Genomic DNA, 20668 nt, shown 5'->3' with positions numbered 1-20668 from the left:
ATATGTACATATATTTGTTGTTCAATTGTTTTCCAATTACATCTGATCATTTGTGATTCCTTTTGGGATTTTCTTGGCAAAGACAATGGAATAGTTTCCTATTTCCTTTTCCAACTCAGTGGTAAGGAAACTGAGGCAAACAGAGTTAAATGACTTGCTCAGGGTCACATAGCTAATAAGTGTTTTAAGGTCAGATTTGAACTTAGAAAGAAGAGTCTCCCTGACTATCCACTGTACCCACTAGTTGCTATACACATACATATACATATTACAAATATATATTTTATATATACAAATGTGTGTGTTCCTCTCCATCACAAAGAAAAGTAAAAAGTGAAATTCTTTGACACATATGGCAGGTAACCTGATAATTCCTCTTGGGTACCAGTCAGCCACCTTAATAATATTATGTTATCTGTCTAAAATTAGTCATTCAACTAGTGTTCACTAAGCATCTACTAGAGATCAATGGATACTATGGATACTAAGAAAGACAAAGATGGTCCCTGCTTTTAAGGAGCTCAGTATGATTGGGGGTGGGGGATAATACATTAAAAATCATATGCAAATAGAATAAATTAAGGATAATCTCAGTGAGAAAGCACTAATACTAAGTCATACTAAAAAAGACTTTTTGCAGAAGATAGGATTTTAGCTGATACTTGAAGGAAGCCAAGGAAGTTAGAAGATAGAGATGAGGAGAAAGAGAATTCCAGGAATGGGAGAAAGCCAATGCAAACCCTGAAGGTCAAAAGATAGATTGCATAGTGCACACTGGAAATAGGCCAGTATTGCAGAGTACATGAAAGAGCAGATAGTGATAACACCAAGCCACACAAACCACAAACATAACTCAGTATGTTAGCTGGGTTAGGGCACAGAGGAAGAAAATAAGAAATTAAGGCTTATTCTTTTTTTGTCTGAAAACAAAATGAAAGAAAAGTCTTCATTTCCATGGGGAAAATATCTGAACTAGAGGTTAGAAGATTAAGTTATTCACTCAATAACAATCAATAATATTGGTTACAATACTACTGTGATGTAGGATTTAGAAAGAATCCACATAAAAATTTATAAAATATTGATGAAATAAATGGTCTTTTACCCCAAGGTAAGCAGAGGAAAAACAAACTTACTTGTCAAAAAGAAGAGATCTGTATTCTCTGACAATAAAATAAACAGGTTAAAAACACAAGGAATTATTTTTGAGCAGATATTACTTCACGGAGCAAGTAAATTATGATATAGAACACAGCACTGGGCTTATTGAACGTAAATGATCCTTTTACCTCTGGGCAGAGCTTAGGAGAATGTTAAAATCCAAGAGTAGAATCAAAGGACTCATCATGGACAATACCTAAAGGAATGCAATCAAATAGCTTTTAATTCATAAAAATGTCAGGGTTCCTGAGAATAATAAAAGACCAGATCATTGCTACCAGAAATTAAGAAAAAAAAACATCTTTAAGGAGCCAGGGCTTATATATATTAGTGCAGATTTTTAAAGGAATAAGAGAATAAGAAAATATGACTTGTTAACAAGAAATTTGTTTTTCTTTTCTTTGTTGTTTCAATGGAATGGCAGGTAAACAGAAAAAAAAAAAAGAGATTTTTATTAACTAGGTTGCCCAATAATTAGGGTGTTCTGGGAAGACTAACGTATGGTGTGAAGGCTTTCAGAAGTTTTTTCAGGGCTGCTCATCTTTGGTATCTACCTGTCACCTGACTCTCACCTGGAGTTCCAAGTTGCACGTGGCCAGATCTTGGTAAAACTATCTTGGCAGATGGGCTAAACTATATTCAGAATAAATCCATCAGTAAGTTAGGAAATACCTATGTTGAACATATGAAGACTTCTCCTGGCAAAATGGGCAGATGAGAACAATTTGTTCTAATGGCCATGAAAATAACTGAAGTAGGCCCTGTGAAGCACTTAGAACTTCAGACATCAAAAATGCTAAGGTCATCCACTGCATCCCAGGCCATCACCAGTCATCTTGACATTTGTCTTATCACTGAACATCAATGACACTGGAAGAGAGTGAGATTGACAACTTTGCACAACTTTGCCCCATTTAAATCCAATTCAAAGACATCATCTGAGATGACATTGGCTCTCTTTGAAAACAAAGGACAAACAATAACTTGAAAGTGCTTAGCCCAGTGCCTGGCACATAGTAAGCATTATATAAATGTTATCAATTGCTGTTTGTTATTGCTATTATTAATTTTTAATGACCATTTAAAATAGAAAGATTGAAGATACTAGAGATATGGAATGTTGCATGTACTTTCAGATGGGGTCATTGCATTATTAATTTGGCTTAATTGTTTTACTTTGTTATAAGACAGATGTCACAGAGGAAATGTTTGTAATGTAAAAACAAAATGCTTCAATAAAACGACAACAAAAAAGAAATTGGTTTTTTTTTTTTGAGGTATTTTTTTTAATTTAATAATTACTTTATATTGACACTCGTTTCTGTTCCAATTTTTTTTCCCTCCCTCCCTCCACCCCCTCCCCTAGATGGCAAGCAGTCCTTTATATGTTGGATATGTTGCAGTATATCCTAGATACAATATATGTTTGCAGAACCGAACAGTTCTCTTGTTGCATAGGGAGAATTGGATTCAGAAGGTATAAATAACCCGGGAAGAAAAACTAAAATGCAGATAGTTCACATTCGTTTCCCAGTGTTCTTTCTTTGGTGTAGCTGCTTTTGTCCGTCATTTATCAATTGAAACTCAGGTCTCTTTGTCAAAGAAATCCACTTCCATCAAAATATGTCCTCATACAATATCGTTGTCGAAGTGTATAATGATCTTCTGGTTCTGCTCATTTCACTCAGCATCAGTTCATGTAAGTCTCGCCAGTCCTCTCTGTATTCATCCTGCTGGTCATTTCTTACAGAACAATAATATTCCACAACATTCATATACCACAATTTACCCAGCCATTCTCCAATTGATGGGCATCCATTCATTTTCCAGTTTCTAGCCACTACAAACAGGGCTGCTACAAACATTTTGGCACATACAGGTCCCTTTCCCTTCTTTAGTATTTCTTTGGGATATAAGCCCAATAGAAACACTGCTGGATCAAAGGGTATGCACAATTTGATAATTTACAAAAAAAGAAATTGTGAAACACATTTCCTCAAGCTAAGAAATCTCAGCACCTAACCATGAGCTCTATGATGGCAGGAATTATCTTTTGCCTCTTTTTGTATTCTCAGCTTAGCATGGGATCTAGCACCTTTTAAAGTTGTTTTCAGTTCATCTGACTCTTTTGTGACTCTCATTTGCGGTTTTCTTAGCAAAGGTATTGTAGTGATTTGTCATTTCCTTCTCCAACTCATTTTATAGATGAGGAAACAGGCCAGCTGGGTGAAGTGATTTGCTCAGGAAATGTATCTAAGGCTGGATTTGAATTCAGGTCTTTTTGATAGTAGGTCCTACCTTGTATCCCGTACATTAGCTAGCTATCCCAACTTGGCCCATAGTAGGTACTTAATAAACATTTATTATCTGACTGACCTACCAAATACAAAACAACACACAACCAATTGACTAGAAGGTACTCATTATATTTCATAGACAAAAGGAAAAAATCACCACACTACAAAGACAGACCCCTCACTATCCTGGAGAACACAACCAATTAACTATAATGGAACCAGACCATTATGAGAAAACAAACTGTTGCCCAGAAAGTCCCAGACATCATCTGAGATGACATTGGCTCTCTTTGAAAACAAAGGACAAACAATAACTTGAAAGTGCTTAGCCCAGTGCCTGGCACATAGTAAGCATTATATAAATGTTATCAATTGCTGTTTGTTATTGCTATTATTAATTTTTAATGACCATTTAAAATAGAAAGATTGAAGATACTAGAGATATGGAATGTTGCATGTACTTTCAGATGGGGTCATTGCATTATTAATTTGGCTTAATTGTTTTACTTTGTTATAAGACAGATGTCACAGAGGAAATGTTTGTAATGTAAAAACAAAATGCTTCAATAAAACGACAACAAAAAAGAAATTGGTTTTTTTTTTTTGAGGTATTTTTTTTAATTTAATAATTACTTTATATTGACACTCGTTTCTGTTCCAATTTTTTTTCCCTCCCTCCCTCCACCCCCTCCCCTAGATGGCAAGCAGTCCTTTATATGTTGGATATGTTGCAGTATATCCTAGATACAATATATGTTTGCAGAACCGAACAGTTCTCTTGTTGCATAGGGAGAATTGGATTCAGAAGGTATAAATAACCCGGGAAGAAAAACTAAAATGCAGATAGTTCACATTCGTTTCCCAGTGTTCTTTCTTTGGTGTAGCTGCTTTTGTCCGTCATTTATCAATTGAAACTCAGGTCTCTTTGTCAAAGAAATCCACTTCCATCAAAATATGTCCTCATACAATATCGTTGTCGAAGTGTATAATGATCTTCTGGTTCTGCTCATTTCACTCAGCATCAGTTCATGTAAGTCTCGCCAGTCCTCTCTGTATTCATCCTGCTGGTCATTTCTTACAGAACAATAATATTCCACAACATTCATATACCACAATTTACCCAGCCATTCTCCAATTGATGGGCATCCATTCATTTTCCAGTTTCTAGCCACTACAAACAGGGCTGCTACAAACATTTTGGCACATACAGGTCCCTTTCCCTTCTTTAGTATTTCTTTGGGATATAAGCCCAATAGAAACACTGCTGGATCAAAGGGTATGCACAATTTGATAATTTACAAAAAAAGAAATTGTGAAACACATTTCCTCAAGCTAAGAAATCTCAGCACCTAACCATGAGCTCTATGATGGCAGGAATTATCTTTTGCCTCTTTTTGTATTCTCAGCTTAGCATGGGATCTAGCACCTTTTAAAGTTGTTTTCAGTTCATCTGACTCTTTTGTGACTCTCATTTGCGGTTTTCTTAGCAAAGGTATTGTAGTGATTTGTCATTTCCTTCTCCAACTCATTTTATAGATGAGGAAACAGGCCAGCTGGGTGAAGTGATTTGCTCAGGAAATGTATCTAAGGCTGGATTTGAATTCAGGTCTTTTTGATAGTAGGTCCTACCTTGTATCCCGTACATTAGCTAGCTATCCCAACTTGGCCCATAGTAGGTACTTAATAAACATTTATTATCTGACTGACCTACCAAATACAAAACAACACACAACCAATTGACTAGAAGGTACTCATTATATTTCATAGACAAAAGGAAAAAATCACCACACTACAAAGACAGACCCCTCACTATCCTGGAGAACACAACCAATTAACTATAATGGAACCAGACCATTATGAGAAAACAAACTGTTGCCCAGAAAGTCCCAGACATAATATAAATGCATAAAAATTTAAGAAGATCATTATGTTGCCATGAAATGTACTGATAATCTCCAAGCTACATGGTGGGAAATTTCAGATGATTAGGTTTGAAATCAAACAGGGGAGATCAAAATCATGTAGGAACAGCAGGAGGTACATATTATGCCTGTTGAGTTCTCTAGTACTGAAAGAGTGCCAAGGAGGCTTGTGGTAAGCTTACAGAGGACGAACTTGTAATCCCAATGCTTTTATTCAATGACAAAAATAACTTATTTTAGTCACTTATTCAATAGTCCATGAAATATTAAATATTAAAGGATAATGGCAGTATTTCTAGGCTTATTTCTATCAGAACCCCATCAGAAAGGACAAGAAATAGCTACTATTAGAGTGCCTATCAGTAATTAGCTAAAGGCTTTCACTCTTGTCCAATTAGACACATGATCTCATTTACTATTCTTTTGTATCCAATCACCATGTAAAAATGTTCACCCAGTGTAGAATGAGATGTTATCTGGAGTAATGCTATATCCAGGATATTTTTAGCACAATCCTTAGAACTCAATTGACCTCTATAACTCCTCTATATAACACAAAACTGAAGCAACAACTGCTTTAAAAGATTAGATTAGATATCATGTGCCAGATGCTATGCTAGAAAAGGGAAACGAATTTGTTTCTTAAACCAGAAAGCAAAAATCTTCCTTGAAATCAGCACTGTGGCATTTAAGATATAGCTAGATACCACCAATCACCACCACCTTGTCTCAAGGCAAACTTGGTCCCTAATCAGAGTTAGTTATCCTCACTCTCCAAATAATAACTGGGAAAGAAAGAAAAAGAAAGAAAGAAAGAAAGGAAGAAAGAGAAAGAAAGAAAGAAAGAAAAGAAAGAAAGAAAGAAAGAAAGAAAGAAAGAAAGAAAGAAAGAAAGAAAGAAAGAAAGAAAGAAAGGAAGAAGGAAGGAAGGAAGGAAGGAAGGAAGGAAGGAAGGAAGGAAGGAAGGAAGGAAGGAAGGAAGGAAGGAAGGAAGAAAGAAAGGAAGGAAGAAAGGAAGAAGGAAGGAAGAAAGGAAGGAAGGAAGGAAGGAAGGAAGGAAGGAAGGAAGGAAGGAAGGAAGGAAGGAAGAAAGGAAGAAAGAAGAAAGAAAGAAAGAGAGAGAAAGAAAGAGAGAAAGAAAAAGAAAGAAAGAGAAAGAAAAGAAAGAAGAAAGAAAGAAAGAAAGAAAGAAAGAAAGAAAGAAAGAAAAAGAAAGAAAGAAAGAAAGAAAGAAAGAAAGAAAGAAAGGAAGGAAGGAAGGAAGGAAGGAAGGAAGGAAGGAAGGAAGAAGGAAGGAAGGAAGGAAGGAAGGAAGGAAGAAGGAAGGAAGGAAGGAAGGAAGGAGGAAGGAAGGAAGGAAGGAAGGAAGAAGGAAGGAAGGAAGGAAGAAAGGAAGAAAGAGAGAGAGAGAAAGGAAGAAGGAAGGAAGGAAGGAAGGAAGAAGGAAGAAAGGAAGAAAGGAAGGAAGAAGGAAGAAAGGAAGGAAGGAAGGAAGGAAGGAAGGAAGGAAGGAAGGAAGGAAGGAAGGAAGGAAGGAAGGAAGGAAGGAAGGAAGGAAGGAAGGAAGAGAGAGAGAAAGAAAGAAAGAGAGAGAAAGAAAGAGAGAAAGAAAAAGAAAGAAAGAGAAAGAAAGAGAGAAAGAAAGAAAGAAAGAAAGAAAGAAAGAAAGAAAAAGAAAAATATATGTTTAAGGTTTAATCCACATTATTAACATTTTTCACCATCACTTTTCTAAGTCTGTTCAGTTGTTTTTCAGTCATATCTGACTCTTTTTGATGCCATTTGATGTTTTCTTGGCAAAGACACTGGAGTGTTTTACCATTTCTTTCTCCAGCCCATTTTACAGATAAAAAAAAAAAAAAAAAAACTGAGGTAAAGAGGGTAAAATGACTTTTCTAGGTTCACAGCTAATAAAGTATCTGATACTTCTTAAGTCTTGACAATCAATAAAATAAATCAAGACTCAATAGGTAGCTTTTGATTGGTATCTAAAGTAGAAATGCCACACTGAAAATTTCACAATCACTTTCTCTAACTGGTTTCATTTGACTCCAATATACCAGCTTCTCCTGATAGATAAACTTTTTTAGGAATTCTTGTAACAAGAGTCAAAATAAGTGGTAATACCTAGACCATCATTTTCAAACAGCTCTTGGATAATCTCGATCCTTTGAGGAAAGAGGGGGAGGAAGAAATATTTATTAAAAATCTATTAAGTACTTTCCAAGCACTATGCTACACACTAAATAAATATTATCTCAATAAATTCTAGTTTTATAAAATCTCTTAATTAAATTTTTAGATTTAGTTTAGGTCATATAGCTGGGAAGCATCTGATGTTGGATTTGAATTTGATTTATTTGACTCTAGTTTTTGCACTCTACCACTGTGTCACCTAGCTTTTTGTAACAATAATTCAGTTCCTGGCTCAAAGTAGGAACTTACTATTTATTAAATAATGAACAACCAAGACTGTGATCAACCTAAATGCTTAATTCTATAGAAAATACATGGTAGCAAAATATCTGCCACATTTTTTGTTTTTGCTGAGGCAATTGGGATTAAGTGACTTGCCCAGGGTCACACAGCTAAAAAGTGTTTAAGTGTCTGAGACCAGATTTGAACTCAGGTCCTTCTGACCTCAGGGTTGATACTCTATGCACCACCTAGCTGCCCCTGCCACATTTTCTTAAAAAGGTAAGGCCAATAGGAGCCATATACATTAGTTTTCTTGACTTTGGATCTTCAATGAACTTTGGTCTAATGCCCAATTAAGTACAATGACAAGATTGAAAATGAATTTGATTTAAGTAAGGAAGAACCAGATTACAATGAGAAATGATTTGCTAGAACTAAAGAAAATGTAGTCTCATTTCAGCATAATTCTCTCCCTTCCCCTCCAAAAAATGTTCTTTCTATAGAAAATAGAATGTATGTCACTCCTCTGAATTGTTAGCAGGTGACATGATTATTGAAATGAAAAATATGGCCTAACGCTTTGTTTAGATGGAATTGTGACCTCATGTCTGTGGGTACTGCCTCCCCAATTCATCCATACCATCTTAATCTCAATGATTCTTGACAATCCCTTCTATAAATCTCTCATACAGGTCCCACTCAATGTTAAGTATTCCTAGTGACTGTTTCAATATCATGAGCATAATAGCACATAATCTGACGATCAGTTGCCTCTCATTTTTACCATAGAGCTGGCCCATCTATGGTATCTTCTTTTCTTGTTCCATATTTCTTTGCTAATGTCTTTTTGTCACTTCTTTATTATATTGTCCTTCTAAATGTATCACCATTATTATTGCCATCATGCTTCTTTCCATTTACTTAGAAGCACTTGGAAATACTTCTGGGTCTGGAGTTATGAAGATGAATTCAAAACCAGTCAGACACTTATTTTTATGACCCACCCACCCCCAGGAAAGTTACTTAATCTTTCTCTATCTCAGGTTCCTCAACTATAAAATGGTTGGTTAATTGGTTAATTGCTGTTCCTCATTCTTGAAGAGGACCAAAATGACAATATTCTGTTGGAGTAAAGTTATACTATGTCTGAGGCTGATCAGATTAATTTAAATTCAGAACAAGTCAGGCACAAATAGTTCATGTTAATATTTGGAATAGGGATATCTCTAAAATTGTGCATTTCATGTTTCTATTGGTCTACTGCAATTCTTATTTGCTCATAGAACACAGTGCCTTCTTTGATGTGGATGTGCGATATTGGGTGACCTTATGTCAGTGTTTCTCATGTCACACAACTGATTTCAAAGTTCTTCAGAGAGACATTGAGAGTGTCCTTTGTTCACCATGTGAGGACTTGTCTTGTGTTGGTTCTTCATAAAATATTTTTTAAGTAAATGTAGAGTTGGCATTAAAACAACATGGCCAGCCCATCCAAGTTGCATTATCTACAATAGAATTTGAATGCTTGACAATTCAGTTCAAGAAAGGACCTAAATGTCTGTTACCTTATCTTGCCAGGTGAATTTCAGGATTTTCCTAAGACAATCCAAATATCAGGGATTTGGTTTCCTGAGATGGCAGTAGTATACTATCTAGGTTTCCCAAGAATACAACCATGAGGTCAGCATTAACAATTCTGAAGAACTTCAATTTGGTAGATAGTATAATATCTCTTCTCTTCCACATTTTCCTTTGGAGCCTCACGCTGTAAAATAGAGTTTATAATAAAAACTTAACTTCCCACAGTTCTTGTGAGGATCAAATGCTTAAATGCTTAGCACAAAGCCTGGCACTTAGTAGGTATTTAATAAATGTGTATTTCCTCTCTCTCTGAATCACTTATAATTTTGGTTTTTCTTAGATTGGGGTATTCATGATTCACTGACTTACAGCATCATTGGGACATAAGCAGTGTTAAAGAGAGGAGCTTTTGTAGTAGTGAGGAGCTTGGGATCACTTCCTAAATGCAATGTAGCCCAGGCTCCCATCTACATAGTTCTGGGCTTAGCTTATTGACTGTGTGTAGGATCTGTTCAAGATATAATGATGGACTAACATTGTGAGCTATCTGCATGTCACAGATAGGACAATACAAATTCCTCTTGGGACTCTCAGTTTGTATGACTCTGTATAAGGAAATCTCAAAGTAAGTGCTGATCTTCGTTGTTTGACCTTCCTTCCCTGGGAAACATTTATACCAGGGAAATTAAGGGTGTGATTTAGTATATTACTACAAAATACTATAAAAATCAGATAAGATATATCTATACCTTCCCTTAGTAAGGTCAAAGAAATGGATTCACTTTAATCATCCTATATAGCCAACATTAGATATTCTTAGAAAAATAGCAAAATCAAGATAACTTTGAAAGATATTTGCTCAATAATCATATTATTTAATTCTTCTGCTTGGATGTCAAAATCAATTTCTATAGGCTGGAAAAAAACACATTAGCATGCAGCTGACATTTTAGCAGTAGATATTAGATTACAAGTTATGATGAGTGATAAGTTTAAAAACTATCCTCCTTGTATACAGCCTATTAAATATCTTATACTTAGAAAAAAAGAAAGAGAATCTTCCTGAAGTAAATAACGAAGGAGAAGTAACATTAGATCATTAGAATAACCCCCTATTTTAGCATTGCAATACCACCACCTAGTGGTGAACTAAATTGGGGAAGTTTCTTCTATTTTGGAATTGTAAGATTTTTAAACTAGGGCTTTAGACTTTATCTGGCTAATCCTTTAATTTTAAATGTGAGAAAGATGAGCTCAGATTCATTAAGTGCCTTGCTGAAAGTGACATAGTTAACTAACTATAAAACCAGGGCTGGAATCTAGGTTCCCTTTCTACCAGCAGTAGTATGATATTAGATAGTCTAGATGTAGTTCAAGGTAATGCTATTAAGCTCTTATTCCATCTTAGGATAAGACTTCTCCCATCCTCAGTCACAACCTTACTCCCTCCCCTTTAATATCGTTATAAAAATATTCTGATGTATATGAAAGTTGGAATCAATGATTTTTCTTTCTATGGCTTTGAGTCCCCAGAGAGGTATCTTATTCTGACAAAACACTGTAGTTTAAAATTTATTTCTCTCCATTTCAAGGCTTCTGTATAATTGCCCTTCTTAATTGGCATTTGAGCAAAAAAAAAAAATACATATTATAGGTTAGAAATGTGAGTTGTTTAAAAGTATTTATCATAATCACTAGTTTAAGAGATAAAGTAGATATTTAAGTAAATAGAAACAAACTTTGGAAAAACAGGGTTTGCTTCCTACTCTGACATTTTCTGACTATGTAATTTTGAGCAAGTCACTAAATTTCTCAGTCTCTGCTTCTTCACAATGTAAAATGAGAAAATAATCATTTTTAACCATTTATTTCATACAATAGTTATAAGGAAAGATTTTTAGAGCATAAATTTTAATGAAAATGTGAACTATTATTGTTCTTTGAAGTTTAATTGGATTTTGTCTTTTGGGTCAGAATTGTTCAAATTATGCATTTTCCTGGAATATTCAATATTTCTCATCAATGTAAATATTCCCTCATACAAGGCACATACTACTACTACTACCACTACTACTATGCTATTATGACTCTTACTACTGCTAGATGCTAGATGCTAGATGAAAAATATAATAAAAACAACAATAAAAATAATAATAATGTATTAAGTGCCTATCATGTGCCAGGTAAGTGGTTTGCAAGTTTTATCTCATTTCATCCTCATAATAATCCTGGGAAATAAGTGCTATTATTATCCAAATTTTACACATTAAGAATATAACTTCATTTGAGACAGGCAGAACTCTGTTAAATTATTTCCCCAGGATCACATAGCTAATAAATGTTGGAGGCCAAATCTGACTCCATATTTGCCTAACCATCCTGTGCAACTCTTGCCTAAGAATTCTCAAAAGCTCTCCACAGTGATAAGAATTTTTCTTCCATCTTTCTTTATATTATGAGGATAACTGTAGAGTAGAAGAGACTATTCATTAGACATTATCTTTCCTCTCATGTTACTAGTTTACTCCTTTTTTTAAGTAATACATTTCTTTGATCATATAGCCTTTACATACTCTCTCCTTCGCAAATCCTTAGATATAATGTATTGCATACTACTTATCCCATCATGTGCTTCTCTACGGCTCTTTGGGCATTCAATTTCAAATCTTCAGAAACTAATATTCTATGACTCACTGCCATAGCACAAGATTGGAAAAATATTTGTGCTAAAGTTAAAGACCTTTTTAAGGGAGAAGCTTAAGTTCAATAAACCTCCCAGAGGCCATCTAATTCCTCTTGTTCTTGTTGCTTAGTCCATGGCTCCATGGACTATAGCATGCCAAACCCTTCCAACCTCTACTATCTCCTGAAGGTTATCCAAACTCATGTTCCTTGTTTCTGTGACATTATCTGTCCATATTATCCTCTGTTATATCTTTCTCCTTTTTTCCCTCAATCTTTCTCAAAATCAGAGTCTTTTCTAATGAGTCCTGTCATTATGTGGTGAAAATATTTAAGTTTCAACTTTAGTATTTGTCCTTCCAATGAACAGTCTGAATGAATTTTTATTTGATCTCCTTGCTGTCCAAGGAATCTTAAAACATCACTATTTGAAAGTATCAATTCTGAAATGCTTAGCTTTTCCTTTCACCTTACCACGGTCATTCATTACTACTGAAAAAAACCTTTGAAGTAAGGGGATATTTCTGCTTTTGAATATGATGCCCAGATTTGCTATAACTTTCCTTTCAAGGAGTAAAGATCTTTTTATTTCATGGCTGTTGCCCTGTCTACAAAGACCGTTGATCCCAAGCATAAAAGATCTAACCCTACTTCCATTTTTTCTCTCTCTATTTTCCAGGAAGTGATGGGAGCAGTGATTTTTTTTTATTTGTTAAGCTTCAAGTCAGATTTTATACTGCCTTCTTTCAGCTTCAAGAGACTTCTTAATTCTTTTTCACTTTCTGCCATTAGAGTGGTATCTTCTGCATATCCGAGATTGTTATTATTTTTCCTGGCAACCTTGGTTCTCGCTTTTGATTTGTCCACTCTGGTATTTCTCATGATACACTGTGCATATAAGTTAAATAAATAAGGTGACAATATCTAGCATTCATTGTTGGATTCCTTTCTCAATTTTAAACCTATCAGTTGTTCCATGTTCAGTTCTGACTGTTTTTCTTGACCCACATAGAGACATCAGATAATTTGTTATGCTTATCTCTTTGAGGACTTACCACATTTTATTGTGATTTACACACAAAGGCTTTACTGTGGTCAATAAAACAGAGGTAGATGTTTATCTGGAAGTCCTTTGCCTCTTCCATAATCCAGTGAATACTAGCAATTTAAGTTCTAACTTCTCTGCCTCTGAAAACCAGCCTGCACTTCTGGTCATTCTAGGTTCATATATTGCTAAAGTCTAGCTTGCAGAATCTCAAACATAATCTTGCTGGCATGTAAATTAGTATAATTTTTCAGCAATTTAAACATTCTTTGGGCATTTCTCTTCTTTAGTATTGGGGATGTTTACTGATCTTTTCCAATCCTGTGATCACTGCTGAGTTCTCCAAATTTGTAGGCTTATTGAGTGCAGTTCTTTTAATTGCATCATCTTTTAGGATTTTAAAAAGCTCAGCTGAAATTCTGTTACCTCCATTAGCTTTATTGTTAGCAATGCTTCCCATGGCCCATTTGATTTCATTTTTTAGGATATCTGGCTCTAAATCTACTGATTTACCATACCGTTGTGGATATCAGTGTTGTTAAAATCCTTCTTGTATAATCTCACGTTTTCTTAATATTTTCTACTTCTGTTGAATTCCAACCATTTTTGGTCTTTTATCATGCCCATTTTTGTATGAAAATTCCATTGATATCTCCAATTTTCTTGAAGAATACTCATCTTTTCCATTCTATTGCTTTCTTCTCTTTCTTTGCATTGTTATTTTTTTTAATTTTTATTTAATAATTACTTTATATTGACAGAATCCATGCCAGAGTAATTTTTTTTTTACAACATTATCCTTTGCACTCATTTCTGTTCCAATTTTTTTCCCCTCCCTCCCTCCATCCCCTCCCCTAGATGGCAAGCAGTCCTTTATATGTTTGATATGTTGCAGTATATCCTAGATACAATATATGTTTGCAGAACCGAACAGTTCTCTTGTTGCATAGGGAGAATTAGATTCAGAAGGTATAAATAACCCGGGGAGAAAAACAAAAATGCAGATAGTTCACATTCGTTTCCCAGTGTTCTTTCTTTGGGTGTAGCTGCTTTTGTCCGTCATTTATCAATTGAAACTCAGTTAGGTCTCTTTGTCAAAGAAATCCCCTTCCATCAAAATATGTCCTCATACAATATCGTTGTCGAAGTGTATAATGATCTCCTGGTTCTGCTCATTTCACTTAGCATCAATTCATGTAAGTCTCGCCAGTCCTCTTTGTATTCATCCTGCTGGTCATTTCTTACAGAACAATAATATTCCATAACATTCATATACCACAATTTACCCAGCCATTCTCCAATTGATGGGCATCCATTCATTGTCCAGTTTCTAGCCACTACAAATAGGGCTGCTACAAACATTTTGGCACATACAGGTCCCTTTCCCTTCTTTAGTATTTCTTTGGGATATAAGCCCAATAGGAACACTGCTGGATCAAAGGGTATGCACAATTTGATAATTTTTTGGGCATAATTCCAGATTACTCTCCAGAATGGTTGGATTCGTTCACAACTCCACCAACAATTTGCATTGTTATTTAAGAAAACCTTTTTATCTCTCCTTATTATTCTTAGGAATTCTGCATTCAGTTGAGTATATCTTTCCCTCTCTCCTTTTTCCTTTCACTTTTCTTCTTTCCTCAGATATTTATAAAGCTTAATGAGAGCCATTTTGCTTTCTTATTCTTTTTTCTTCAGAATTTTTCTTGTTGTTGCCTCCTATACAATATTGTGAACCTTTGTCCACAGTTCTTCAAGCACTCTGCCCGATCTAATCCTTTAAATCTATTCACCAATTCCACTTCATATTTATAAAGGATATTATTTAGATCATACCTATACAATGTCATGGTTTTCCCTACTCTCTTCAATTAAGTCTGAATTTTGCAATATGAAGCTCATGATCTGAGCCACAGTAAGTTCTAAGTCTTGTTTTAATTAAATATATGCAGTTTCTCCTCCTTTGACTGAAAGTGTGTAGTCAATATGATTTCAATATTGACCATCTGCTGATGTCCACATGTAGCATTTTCTTTTGGGTTGTTATAAAAGTGATTACTATGATCAGCATGTTATCTTGACAAAACTCAGTTAATCTCTGTCCCACTTTATTTTACATTCTAATGCTAAACTTGTCTGTTATTAGACTTATCTTTTGATTTCTTGTGTTAGATTCTAATCTCCTATGATAAATGTGACTTTTGGGAGGTGTTATTTTTAGAAGTTGTTCTAGGTCTTCACAGAATTTAGCAACCTTCTTTGGCATCAGTTTTTGGAACATAAAATTGTATTACTGTTAATGTTAAACAGTTTGCCTTGGATTTGAACAGATATTACTTTGTTACTTTTGAGATCATTCTCTAGTAATTCTTTTCTTACTCCTTTATTGACTATAAAGGCTATTTCATTTCTTCTAAGGGATTCTTGCCTTCAGTAGCATATGTAATGATCAACTGTTTTAAATTCATCCATTCCCATTTAAATGCATTGATATACAAGGTATCGATGTTTAATCTTTCATATCCTAAAGGACCGCATTCAGCTCACCAAGGTTCATAGATGACCTTGGACAAATCACTTAACCCCAAATACCTGTCAAAAAAATAAACAAGAAATTATATAGTAGAAGATTATAAACATCGTGGTTTTATAAAACAGTGGAAACTGGTGGGAAAAAAAGAAAAAGAGCATTAAAAAAAACTTGGCAAGAGTACCTAGATAAACTAAGTCATGCCAAGAATATTTAAAGACAAAACTGAAAGGAGGTTAAAAAAAGATAGAAAATGGAAAATATGTACAGATTTTCATAACCTTTTTATCATCAATGAAATTAGAGCCATTCCATTTGTATGTTAGTATTATAAGTCCATGTGTTACTAAATGAGGAAGTGAAAATGAAGAAAAGATAAAATAAAGAAAAGAAAGACAGGAAGAAAAATTTGACTAGACCAAGACAGAGGCCATCTATCCTGAAGATGATACAATTTTAAGTGAGCTGAAACTGTGTGATTCTGGACAAATCACTTAATCTTTGCTCCAGTTTCCTCATCTGTAAAGGGGATAATAACACCTACTTCCCAAGGTTTTTGTGAAGATAATTGAGATAATTATAAAACATTTCTCCTAGTTCCTGGCACACAATCAATACTGACAGATGATTGTAATCATCATCATTAATTCTCAAAAAAATCTTTTAAAAATTAAGGTTTCCTGAAAAAAAAAATTGGTTTTATTCTTGCTCCACCACACCTACGCCCTTGCCAAAAAAAAAAGCAACACTAATAACATTAATAACTTATGATTTCTAGTCATCTTTTCATCAGAATGGCAGCAAAAATAAATTTATGGAAAAAATGATATATACATAATGTTCATAATATGACACACTTTAAAAGTTAATTTTTTATTTGCACAAAATATATTTTGAGGTATAAGTGTGAATCAAATTTCTGTCAGTTATATCAATTTAAATTCATTCAAAAAACTTTGTATAAAATTTTCTATTGCCTAACATAGAGCCTGGCATGGAACCCAGAATAGGTCTTTAATAAATTCTTGTTGGATTGAAATTAAAGATCTTTAAGATAAATTCCACTGCAAAACAAAATATTTACTTATAATACAAATAATCACTCTCTAATTTATCAATTTTGTATTCAGGACTTTTTATATATCTAGTTTTCTTTAAATGAGGTACAGAAATAATCTTGCTTCTAGAATGAATCTATCTCTAATCTTTTTAAATGGACTCATAGTATTAATCCTCTCAACATATCTAGCTATTTCTTTTCTTTCCTTTCAAAGATTTTTCTTTCATGTCAAAATAGTCCATAGAGTAAAACTGTAGCTGAGAAATATGTATTTAGTGATTACAGACATGTTAGATACTGTGTAGTGTACCAGGGATACAATAAAAGGCAAAAAGCATGATTCTTTACTTCAAGAGTACATATTCTAGTGGAGGAAGCAACATGTAGATCATTGTGTACGTATAATGTGAATCAGATATTTCAGAGAGAAGGTTCTAGTGCTGGACAGCGAATAGTAAAAAGCCTCATACAGAAGGGGAGATTTTTATTTAAGTTAAATTTTAAAGAATTCTAAAGAAAGCAGCAGTTAAAGATGAGGTAGGAAAAAATTCCAAGTATAAGAGACAACCACAGAAAAGATTAGGAATGTCATAGACAAGGTACAGCCAAAAAGGTCACTGTCATATCATATAATACGTGGGGAGGATTAAAAGACTAAGAAGTAGGGTAGGATGGGTTCAAGTTATAAAAGTCTTTAAAATCCAGACAGAGTACTTTATAGTTGATCTTGAAGATAATAAGGATCCTTTTGAGTTTAGTAAGAATGAAATTAAATGGTCAGAAATACACTTTAGATAGAACTCTTAGGCAGCTGAATGAAGGATAGATTGGATTCAAGGCAGGAAAACAAACCAAGTTATTGAAATACTCTAGAGATGAGTTGATGAAGTTCTGAAGATTACCTGGCAGGATAAAATACCAGATATTCAGGACCTTTCTTGAACTATACTGCCAACCATTCAAACTTTACTGCAGAGAGCATAACTCCGTTAGGCTGGCCACACTATTCAAATGTCTTGCCAAAAAGACTATTTTATGAAGAACTCACATAGGACAAGTCTCGTGTGGATGTCAGGAAGAGTGGTACAAGGATAGTGTCAAAGTCTCTCAAGAAATTTGCACAACATGAGAGATACTGGCATAGGACCATCCAGCCTGGCATGCTCTTATTAGAGATGCTGTGCTCTATGACCAAAGCAGAATTGAATTAACTCAGAGAAAAAATATGAGATGTGCACAGTTAGAGAATCCCCCCCAAATGTCCATAGTAACTATTTGTGTCCGACCTTTGGCAGAGCATTCTAAGCTCATAATGGTCTGATCAGCCACAGCTGGACACACTAATTTAACTCTTAACAAAGCAATGTCATTTTGGTCCTTTTCCAACCAACCAAGCAAGACTGCAGTTACATGTGTGGAAAGAAGGTGAGATATTTCAAGGGTAGAGTTGACAGGGACTGGCAACAGTTTGGCTATGTGGGCTGAACATAAATGAGTGAAGGGTGACATTAAAGTTGCAAATCTCCATAACTGAGAAGTTGGTCATTAAGAGGAAGGTTCAAAAAAGGAGATTTGAGGGAAAGTTAATTAGTTTTGTTTTAAACATAGTAATTTTAAAAAATGCTTTGTCATTTGAAATCACTGAGGCATGAAGCTAACACACACAGCACACAGGCAATAGACAAGGCTATTTTATTCACACCTTGATGTATTAATATTAAAGTATATCTCTAGGAAATACTATTGTAAAATCAAGGATCTTTTTCCAATAAAAATTTATTAAATGTCTACTATGTACCAGGTATATTCTAAGTGCTGGGGCTACAATTAGTAAAAGAAAGACTATATTCCTTGCTCTCAAAAAACTTATAATCTAATAGAGGGAGAGAGAGAAACAGACAGAACACAAAAAGAGTCAGAAAAAGGTGGGGAAGTACTCCAATAAAGGGCATCTTGTTCTATGAAGTTGTAAAACCCATGTCAGGCAACAACTACAGAATAAAGTAAATCCAAAAGTCCATTTCCTGTCTTCCAGAGAAAAAACAAGTATCTGAATATAGAATGAAATATACTACTTCTTGTTCCTTCTTCTTTCCTTCCTTCTTTCCATCCTTCCTTCCTCCTCCCCTCCTTCCCTCCCTCCCTACTTCCCTCTCTTCCTTCCTTCCTTCCTTTTATTCCTTCTTTTTTGTTCAAAGTCTTCTAGTACAAAATGATTAATATGGAAATGCTTTACATGATTTTATATGTAGAGCCTATATCAAATTGTTTACTGTCTCAGAGATGGGAGAGGGAAGGAAGATATTAAATTTGGAAAAAGAAAGAATGAAAGAAAAAAGAAAGAAAGAAAGAAAGAAAGAAAGAAAGAAAGAAAGAAAGAAAGAAAGAAAGAAAGAAAGAGAGAAAGAGAGAGAGAGAGAGAAAGAAAAGAAAAGAAAAAAGAAAGAAAAGAAAAAAGAAAAGAAAGAAAGAAGCTGCCCTCAAGAAGCTTACATTCTAACAGAGGTTAATTTTGTTGTTGTTCTTCAGTCATATTAATCATGACAGACTCTTCACCAGCCCTTGTGAGATTTCTTGGCAAAGATACTGGAGTAGTTTTCCATTTCCTTCTTCAGCTCATTTTACAGATAAAGAACTGAGGCACACAGGGTTAAGTGATTGTTCAGGGTCATACAGTTAATGTCTGAGGCCAGATTTAAATTCAGCAATATGAATTTGACTCTAAACTTCATGCTATGCCACCGAGCTGTCCCAGAGGAGGTTAATGGGGGAAGATAATATGTATTTTTTCTTAAAAAAAAAACTGAAAAAGAAATAGGGGAAGGGAAATGAAATTATCCCAGAAGATGGGATGGGAGAGAAAGCCCTTTGGAAATGAATCAGAAGTACCTCCTGGAGAAGAATTGAGACATGGGCATTCTTAAAATAGAAGTTCTGATTAGGCATGGACCCACACTTAACACCATATACCAAGATAAGATCAAAATGGGTCTATGACCTAGGCATAAAGAACGAGATTATAAATAAATTAGAGGAACATAGAATAGTTTATCTCTCAGACTTGTGGAGGAGAAAGAAATTTGTGACCAAAGATGAACTAGAGACCATTACTGATCACAAAATAGAAAATTTCGATTACATCAAATTAAAAAGCCTTTGTACAAATAAAACTAATGCAAACAAGATTAGAAGGGAAGCAACAAACTGGGAAAACATTTTCACAGTTAAAGGTTCTGATAAAGGCCTCATCTCCAAAATATATAGAGAACTGACTCAAATTTATAAGAAATCAAGCCATTCTCCAATTGATAAATGGTCAAAGGATATGAACAGACAATTTTCAGAGGATGAAATTGAAACTATTACCACTCATATGAAAGAGTGTTCCAAATCATTATTGATCAGAGAAATGCAAATTAAGACAACTCTGAGATACCACTACACACCTGTCAGATTGGCTAAGATGACAGGAAAAAATAATGATGAATGTTGGAGGGGATGCGGGAAAACTGGGACATTATTGCATTGTTGGTGGAGTTGTGAACGAATCCAACCATTCTGGAGAGCAATCTGGAATTATGCCCAAAAAATTATCAAATTGTGCATACCCTTTGATCCAGCAGTGTTTCTATTGGGCTTATATCCCAAAGAAATACTAAAGAAGGGAAAGGGACCTGTATGTGCCAAAATGTTTGTAGCAGCCCTATTTCTAGCTAGAAACTGGAAAATGAATGGATGCCCATCAATTGGAGAATGGCTGGGTAAATTGTGGTATATGAATGTTATGGAATATTATTGTTCTGTAAGAAATGACCAGCAGGATGAATACAGAGAGGCCTGGCGAGACTTACATGAACTGATGCTAAGTGAAATGAGCAGAACCAGGAGATCATTATACACTTCGACAACGATATTGTATGAGGACATATTTTGATGGAAGGGGATTTCTTTGACAAAGAGACCTAACTGAGT

The 20668-nt window shown here is 34.7% G+C and overlaps 1 long non-coding RNA gene across 1 annotated transcript; it reads left to right on the top strand.

Annotated features, from left to right (window-relative positions):
• The first annotated feature begins 4162 nt into the window (after window positions 1-4162).
• LOC127543845 (uncharacterized) lies at window positions 4163-14225 on the top strand. The gene is made up of 2 exons (XR_007949319.1): window positions 4163-4266; window positions 14076-14225. It is a non-coding gene; the product is annotated as an uncharacterized LOC127543845 (long non-coding RNA).
• Window positions 14226-20668: the final 6443 nt, after the last annotated feature.

This window comes from Antechinus flavipes, chromosome 1, assembly GCF_016432865.1.
Source record: "Antechinus flavipes isolate AdamAnt ecotype Samford, QLD, Australia chromosome 1, AdamAnt_v2, whole genome shotgun sequence".
Taxonomy (NCBI): domain Eukaryota; kingdom Metazoa; phylum Chordata; class Mammalia; order Dasyuromorphia; family Dasyuridae; genus Antechinus; species Antechinus flavipes.
This window is presented reverse-complemented; position numbering and strand designations above follow the sequence as displayed.